Consider the following 7,500-nt stretch of genomic DNA (forward strand, 5'->3'; position numbering starts at 1 on the left):
GTGTGTGTGTGTGTGTGTTTGTTGATTTATGAATGTCTCCTGTCATGTGCTCGTAGCGGAGCTGTAAATGTCTGCCGAGTGTGGGACGGCCCCGCTGACAGGCGCTTACAGTCACGAGGAAATCCTCTTTGTGTCCGCTGAGGTCTCGCTGGCCTCATTGGCACGCTCAACATTTGTGTCAGGCTGCAAGGTGTGTGAGAGACAGAGACAGAGACAGAGACAGAGACAGAGACACAGAGAGAGAGAGTGTTAGTAACCTTTTGTGTGTTGCTTTCACAGGTGCCATTATGGAGTGTTTTCTAACATGATTGGAGATCAATCTGAAGAGATCATTTGGATGCTGCCCATTCACCATCCAATGGGTAGGTGTGAGATCCTCATCATGCAGATTCACACCCAAATGTTCGTCTGGGTCTCTTTTTGTCTTTAGGTCTCTTTCTATGTGTATGTCTCTCTCTCTCTCTCTCTCTCTCTCTCTCTCTCTGTCTCTCTCTTCATGTCTCTCTGTCGCTCTTTCTCCAAGTGCATGCTGTGAACTGTGTTGTCTTCTCGAGTCCCTGTGAGATTTGTTTCCTGCCTCTCTGTTGGCCGGTCTTGACTTGACATAGAAAGCGGACGTGTCGGCAGACAGGAACTCTACCCCCATCCCCCGTTTGTGCACTGCTGGCCCAGGTTGGGATTCCTCATTCATCGTGGGCCTGTGTGCAGAAGGCTAGTAGTCAGGTGAGGTCACAACAGGACAGGATCGCGTTTTCCCACGCTGGTCGATGATTGATGCTCAGCTTTGCGCTTATTTAAAGCAGCAATATATCCATGTAAAAAAAAAAAAAAAAAAAAAAAACATTTTTATGTTATTGAAATTTTGTTTTTGTAACATTCTCAAATTAATCTTGATTGATGGTGGATAGTTATGTGAATGAGGCAATCAGCACACTTGCGCATCTTACAGAAGCCAATAACCACACATAGTGAGCATATGGAAACAGTTCTCCCAGCACACCACTTGTCACTGATCGGTCAGCAGCAGGCTAGCGAGCAGTCATCAGTGCAACTGTGGACTGTGTACTGTGGTTGGTGTTCCTTAGTGGCACTTTAATTTCTGTTTCTGGCCAACAAACTGAAGGAGACATGCAGGTGGTGGTTGGACGACATGTTCCCTCTGTTAGATTACCTGGCTCAAGGGTGTGTTTGTGTGTGTGTGTGTGTGTGTGTGTTTATTTAGGCACCAGGCAGGTGGGGGTCTGGTTTGTTTGTGAGCGTATCTCTGTGTGTTGAAGTGTTTTCCTGGCCTGCTGTGGGTGTGTATTTATATGCCTTTCTGTGTGTGCATATCTCTGTCTCTCTCTCTCGGCACATATGTGCATTGCATGGTCTGTCTCGGCTTTCTGTTTTGTTTGTATGTGGCCACATCTCTGTTTAACTGACCATATTTTTGTGTACTGCGAGCCTGTTTTATCTGTGAAATCTCACACACACACACACACACACACACACTCTCTCTCTCTCTCTCTCTCTCTCTCTCTCTCTCTCTCTCTCTCTCTCTCTCTCTGTCATTCCAAGGCATCTGTTTTTACTAGACTGTACAGGAAAGTCAATATTTGCATGAATATAACAGTGGAAAGTGTTTCAGCGGGTGTGTTCAGGTCTACCCTCAATCCTGATTCTGGCATGCTCTGGCCACAGAGGCTGTTTGGGTACGTCCACTTACCACTGCCCTGTCTGTGAGCCTGAGTGACAAAAAAAGCACATTCACCCCATCTACAATCATAATACCCTCCTTTATGTTTCTACCCAACAGGCATATTTATACACACACACACACACACACACATTCTGTTAAGAAGTGCAGCTCTGTCTCTCTTTCTCTCTCTCTCTCTCTCTCTCTCTCTCTCTCTCTCTCTCTCTCATACACACACACAGACAGGTCACCATTAACTAGAGAAGTGGTCTGACATGCTCTGATAGCGCACCAGAATGTGGTCCTGATGTGTTGTGGATGTCTGCTTGGGTGAATAAAAAGACAAGCCATCATTGAGTCGTCATTGAGTCAGCTCTTTGTGAATCAGCTCATCAAGATAGCGTTGGCCAGCTAATCAGCCCCTGTGTTGTTAACAGTCTAGCACAAAACATGGACACGCTTCCATAAATGTACCAGCTCACAGGCTCTCTGAACTGGGTTGTCATTTGTCATAAAACCTTTTTAAGCAGTGCTATGCCTGTGAAGTCTGAGCCCTCTGTGGCTGTAAGGGGTTCTTCAGTGATGCTGAAGCTATTATGGTGCGTGTGGTTGTTCCTACTGTTTTGGTGTGGGCGAGTGCGCACAGGTGAGAGCGGTCAGCTTCCTTAGGCGGAGCGAATGCTCGACCTTCAGTTGCTCCCTGTCCCAGGCAGCGCTCTCTCGTTTACTCTAGATATACGTCCCAGGTTCAGACAGACTCGGCTCGCCAGCTCTGCTGAAAACAACAAGAGCCCGGGTGGAATAACAGCCGACATCGACGCCTCCACATTCCAGCACACCGTGTTCAGCAGGCTTGCGCAAAATTCACAATTCACAATTCACAATTCACAATTCACAAATTCATTCGCAAAATTGAATTGAAACTGGCTCTTAAATTCCAATTCAATTCTTGAATTTCTCTTGCATTTCAATTGAGGTAGCAAACAGGAAGCAGAATTGCAATTCAAATTGTGCACAACCCTGGTGTTCAGTCCGCTGACTACACTAACACCGACTAACAGTCTCAGATCCTCTCAGATCTTTCATATGCTAGTGCTCCTACTGCTAGTGCTGGGCCATGCTGCTGCTCCAACTACCAAGGATGTTTCATTCTAATACAGGGGTGGGGTGGGCAAATATTTTGGCTCAAAATTGGCCGGCGGGCCGGGTTCGCCAATTAAATGGAGTAGCATAACGTTGAAGTTAGATGTGCTGCAATGGAGATTACAAAGAGTATCATCTCTTTGTAACACAATGTTTTGACATTGACATTGTTAAAGTTCTCTAAGAAAAGCAGTTTGCAGCACTAAAGCTGACCACAACGTTGTTTATGGCAGGTAAAAAATAGCGATAGCAGCTTGATTTGAATTTCCCCTTGGCAATCAATTAAGTGTCTATCTATCTATCTATCTATCTATCTATCTATCTATCTATCTATCTATCTATCTATCTATCTGATAACCTAATTGAATGCTCGGCGGGCCAGATTAAAGAGCCCGCGTTGCCCACCCCTGTTCAAATACAACCAATGCAACTCCTACTGCTGCTGGATGGTGCTTGAAGTAGCATGTCAGTGGCAAAGAAGAGCTCTCAAGTGTCAGTAGCTCCCACTTCACATGTGCACAGGCTTGATAAAAGCCTGCAGCCGATGCCAGCTATAGCACAGCTAAAACCCGCCGTACGACATTAGTACCTGTTCTGTGGTCAAAATTAACGTCAGCAAATACTCATACTCTCTCTCTCCTGTCACTCTCTCTCTCTCTTACTGACACACACACTCTCTCGCTCTCTCTCTCTCTCTCTGGAGCACCAGAGTCCCATCTAAAGACAGCATTCATCAGAGGCAGGGCGATCACGCGCCCAATCAGAGCGAGTGGTGAGGCAGCACAGTCCAACCTGTGTTTTCTTCAGGAAGGCTGGCCGTACGGGCGGTCTTCTGCAAATGCTAAATCAATAGCACAGTGTTTGCGGGGGCGCGGTGGGCGGACAGCGGCTGCGGACGGATGATTTGCAGCGCTGAGCCAGTGGTCCAGGGGCCCAGAGGTTCCTTCTGGCTGGCCCGTGAGAGCAGTCGTGCACAGCATGTTTTCCTCTGTCTTGGTCCTGCTCCTCTACACATACACTTGCCCAAAGTCAGCACTCCACTATGTTCTGTCTGTGGCTCCAAACAGTCTCTACTTTGTGGCGTTTGATGCACCCCACCCCACCCCTCCTCCAGGATCTCCCCAAGGCCCCCTCTGAGGAGGTACCCCCCCCCCCCACCCTCCCCCACCAGGCACCTCTGGCAGGCCCCACCCTGCTGGCCCTGGCCCTCAGGCGGCTGCTGACGCAGGGCGAGTCGCTCTAATTGGGAAAACAAACAGCAGATTAGGTTTGTGACACTCCGCGCGGGTTGTGTGTTTACCCTGCTCTCCGGGACGTCAAAAGGCTGGGCTGTCCCTGCTCCAAGGTTGTGTGTACAGGTACTCTCTCTCTCTCTCTCTCTCTCTCTCTCTCTCTCTCTCTCTCTCTCTCTCTCTCTCTCTCTCTCTCTCTTTCTCTTTCTCTTTCTCTCTCTCTCTCTCTCTCTCTCTCTCTCTCTCTCTCTCTGTGCGTGTGCGTGTGTGAAGCAATACACTGTTGAGTTTTGCCAGAATGCCAGTGAGCGTAATTACCGGAGTACACAGAGGAGGCAAATTTGGCTGGTGGAAAAATCATCATGTAGAAAGAGACTGAAAGAAAGTAAGAATCTGTAACATTTGTGTGTTAACTTTCTGCTTTCTATTTGTATTTTGCAATATTCCCTGATTGCATCAGTTACGCATGTCAATCCCACCTATTACCCACTATGTCAACTTTCAAAGAAATCAACTCCCTCAGCAGCACAAATGAAGCATGTTGTTATTCATGCCAATCCCTAATTAGAAACCATCTTCAGGTTTGTTAATGCACAACAACAGTGTGGTGTGTTTCTGTCCACTCTGTTCTCCTTATCAATACAAATTCTAGTTCTAATTCTAATAGGTTTGTTATCAATCACTTGCTCAACATGATCAACATGCTCATTCTTACACCATGTTAAATAAACAAACAAACAACTAAAATCTCCTTATTGGGGCTCTTGATTTGTGAGCGTGTGGTGTTTCTGGAAGGTTCTGCTGAGAGCTCGAGTGCTTCTGCTGATGGTTATTAGTCCTGCGCTGAGCTCTGTGTGGCACCTCGGCAGGACTTCAGCAGGTAATGACAGAGTGGGAGGCTGCACCCAGCGCCTCAGAAATAGCACAGTAACCCAGGGGGAGCTTATTGCTGGTGTGGACGTCCAACGAGGTTTACACAGTTAGCTCATCTCCCAGACAGCAATTAGTGTGAGTTGTGGGCTAATCTGCCTTTTAAATCAACTGTGAACCCTCCTCTCCAAATTTAGATACTGAGACGCTGAACTGCTCAGAGCTTGTTGTGGGCACGAGCCTTTTTAATGTGGCTCAATTACATGCATGTATTCAGATTTGATGAGGGGGCCGCTGTCCTTGGTTTTTTGGGATAGGCATTGTGATAAGAGTCTGAGACAAACTAGAATCGCACCAAATGACGCTACCAGTAAAAATAAATAAAAGTGCTACTGACAAAATAACCTGACCTGGTATCCATGGAAACACGCAGCTGGTTCGTCTACCTTTCAGGAGTCACTGGAGGACAAAAAAATTGGTCAAACTGACTGGCCTATAGCAGAGTAGTTCTAAAAGGGTTTAATGTACTGTAGCCCTCCACACTCTGGGTTTGGGTTGTACAGTATGTTGACACATGCAATTATATGCTCACATGCTGTAGTCAGTGGGATAGTTTGCATTCAGTACACTGTTCAATTGATCTCAGTGGGAAAGGAAGAGCAGTCAGTTTACATGATGCAAAGTGGGGAGAGCTCCAGCCGTATGGTCAGTTTGAATAATTGCTTAGGCTAACATGGGTTAAACCTGGCATGGCAAAGGGTTTCTGAAGGGGCTACTAGACCTGCCCAAACGCAGGGGCTTTTTATTCAGAATGGTTTACGTAGCAATTTCTCTCTGTTGATTTTTATGTTCCCCTTCATTTCCACTGTTGACTCACAGAGGCAAGTACCTTGGAGGATTTAAATTGTGTGTTGAGGATGTTTATCTCCACAGAATCTGTGGTGAGGGGACAACAAGCAGCGATTTTTCTGCCTGCCAGGGAGATTCGAGAGTTTGAGTTTGAGTCAGCCTGAGTTCTCCCAACTGGTGTCATGAGTTCTAGCGCTCCCAAGTTCTCCAAACGTGGTGCATTTAGTGCCGACTCTGCTTACTGGAGAGATAACCCTGTGTAACTCTATTACCCGACATCCCCCTATCACTCCCCACTGTGGGCAGAGAGGCAGCGGGGAAGCTCGCCAGAGATTGATAAGGAGTTTGTTAGTGTGTGTGTGTGTGTGTGTGTCTGTGTGTCTGTGTGTCTGTGTGTGTGTCTGTGTGTGTGTCTGTGTGTGTGTATGTGTGCCAAATACATCCTGAAAATCACCATCCACACTGCATAATGCATTCTAACTCTGACCAGCACCTTGAATCAGTTGCCAATATCGTAAATGGTTGTAATATGCGCAAAGGACTCTGCACTGCACGCCATGACTGTATTGTTTATCTTTTTGCCAGTTCTGTTAAATAAATATTTTCAAAAAATATGCCTACGGTATGTACAAACACTCAAGCGTAATACCAGACTGGTTCAACAGCTCTGACTGTGTTTTTGGATAGAGATAGAGAGGAGGTGCTAGTCCTTGAAAGATTGTGTCTATGGTCTGTATATGGACATAGCCTTATATGAAAGATTGTGTCTATGGTCTGTATATGGACATAGCCTTATATGATAAAATTACAAAATACCAACCCCTCCTTGTAAAGATCAGTGACCTAGGCTATGTATGTAAGTTTGTAGTATTGATATTTGGCAGCTGGCATAGCAGGGCTATCAAAAAAAAAAAATAGAAACAGCTGGCAAAATTCTGCTCCGTATCAGCTGTGATAGGCAGTCTTGCTGTGTGGCATAGGCGATGCTTTATGTACCCTTGAGTGTCAAAGCTGTATTATCTCTAAGAATATTTGAATCCTTTCTGTAAGAAATTTGATTGGTGGATTCAAATAAAGAATTCAAATGTCTCTCTCTCTCACTGTGTGTGTAAGTGTGTGTACATACGCTTATGTAATTATAACCACACTTATGTTTGCTAATTTGCATTGTGCTTATGTGTGTACGTGTACACATGCTGTGTGTGTTCTGTGCATGTTTGTGCATCCCTGCCTGTATCTGAGAGAAGTTCAGATGACCTCTCAATGGTCTTCTGCTGGGTCCATTTGGGTCTATTTGGATGGCATTAGGCCCGAGACACGAGAACATACGCAAAGCAGGAATAGAACGGACCATCTGGGCTTAAGCAAGGCAACAGGCTGCTCTAAAGACACTCTCCCTCTAACACACACACACACACACACACACACACACACACACACACACATATATACATATACACACTTAAAAGGAAGATTTCAATGCATTCTGTTTCAAATCTGACAATTATTATAACTTAACTTGAATACTTCATATTAATGTCCTATATGTGTGGTGTGAGTTCTCTCCTCTACTTACCCCTACAGTCTCCTTTGCTGAGCACTGTTGAGTGTAGTCAATCCCACAAATGTGCCCCACCTACCCCACAGACGTGTGCTGGGGGTGTTTGGGCGAGTATACGCCACACAATAAAACACTAGCGGGGGCATTGACTCCTTTTTCAAGGAGGA

General features: G+C 45.9%; 1 protein-coding gene across 1 annotated transcript in view; it reads left to right on the forward strand.

Annotated features, from left to right (window-relative positions):
• The window catches only part of LOC125305474 (transcription factor HIVEP3), a 78,644-nt gene that overhangs the window by 17,157 nt on the left and 53,987 nt on the right, over positions 1 to 7,500 (forward strand). The window contains exon 2 of the mRNA XM_048260207.1: positions 280 to 362. The gene's annotated coding sequence lies outside the window, so the exon portion shown is untranslated. The remainder of the gene's footprint in view (positions 1 to 279; positions 363 to 7,500) is intronic.

This window comes from Alosa alosa, chromosome 13, assembly GCF_017589495.1.
Source record: "Alosa alosa isolate M-15738 ecotype Scorff River chromosome 13, AALO_Geno_1.1, whole genome shotgun sequence".
In the NCBI taxonomy this organism is placed as follows: Eukaryota; Metazoa; Chordata; class Actinopteri; order Clupeiformes; family Clupeidae; genus Alosa; species Alosa alosa.